The sequence below is a fragment of the Notolabrus celidotus genome, chromosome 2 (genome assembly GCF_009762535.1).
Source record: "Notolabrus celidotus isolate fNotCel1 chromosome 2, fNotCel1.pri, whole genome shotgun sequence".
Classification (NCBI taxonomy): Eukaryota; Metazoa; Chordata; class Actinopteri; order Labriformes; family Labridae; genus Notolabrus; species Notolabrus celidotus.
Genome location: NC_048273.1, coordinates 1,275,042 through 1,276,507, shown reverse-complemented (window position 1 = coordinate 1,276,507; position 1,466 = coordinate 1,275,042).

The following is a 1,466-nucleotide window of genomic DNA, read 5'->3' as shown; positions in this document are numbered from 1 at the left end:
ATTGGAAATAAACAAACAGGCTATTTACGAGGAACATCTCTCTTCATCAAACGAGCCGATGGAAGGAGAGAAAGTGAATCAGAGCCTGAAGGGTAGAAAACAGTGAGTCACTCCGGCAGTGTAGTAACGCAGCTTTACGATGATCCATCGACTCAAACTATGGAATGACTTAACCTGTTTAGGAGGAACGGATAAACACGAGCAGGAAAATCTGAAACGATGTCTGGTATTTGTTTACTACAACAAATGGAATCATCTGTTTCCTCTGTGGTGATGTTCAGAGAGTCTCCTCTGGGAACGGCTCCACAGTTCACTGACTGTGAAACTCTGTGTTTGAACGAGAGTCCAGAAATCATCAGGTGTGTTTATGAAGGAAAAAAGAATCCTTATAAAAAAACACAGATTATAATAACATGACGGAGCAGAGGGAGGCCTCATTTCTAAAGCTCTAATCTTCTCCAGTAACATAATATTAAATTATTACATTAAATGTTAAATGTTATTATCTCAGGGTTCTTAGTCTGTCTGTTAATGACAAATAAGAACTGTGACTATATCTGAAAAAAGAAGGATCCTCCTCATTTAACTGCTGCTGGAGCTAGTTATTTAAAGATTGTTGATGCTCTTGATGAGTCATTCATTATTATTATTATTATTATTGAATTATAACTATTATTGTTTTTACTATTATTATAAATTTATAATTATTGTATTATTAGTTGCATAATTACTATTTATGGCCTTTAATTATTATTTCTTTCATTATTATCATTTTATTATTTTTATATTACTATTATTATTTCTATTATATTGTTTTATGTATTATTATATTGCTATACTATTAAAATTATATTAATTATTTATTATATTTTTTATTTTATATTATTAGTATTATTATTACATTACTAATTTTTATTATATTGGTTTTTTTTTTGTTTTTTTTAATTTAATTCAATTATTATTATTATATTATGTATAAGAATATTACTACTTTATTTATTATTTATTATAGTTTTATTTTATATTATTAATTTATATTATTGGTATTTTATTACATTACTATTTTTTATTACATTGTATTCATCATGTATTTTCTCATTCTATTAACACAATTATAAGTAGTAATATTATTCATTAATAGTATCATTTAAAAGTGGTTCAGTCTAGAGTTGACCTGGGTCCATTTGGGGATTATTAAGGTCCCAGACCCTAAATTTGGACAAAGCTTTACTGCTATTAAAATGAGTTTCACCAAAATATGATCCTCAAATTGGAAACAGTCACCATTCCTCTAAAAAACCATTAAGCTTGAAATATAAGCTTTATAATAAATAAAGCTGTGTTTTCCATTTTTCAGCTTAGTCACATTGCAGTTTTTCCAATATTCCATAAAGTTTTAAGCTGAAGATGCAGAATAGTTTCATAAACCAACCAAAAGGAGTTAAAACACAAAAACAAAACCAAAG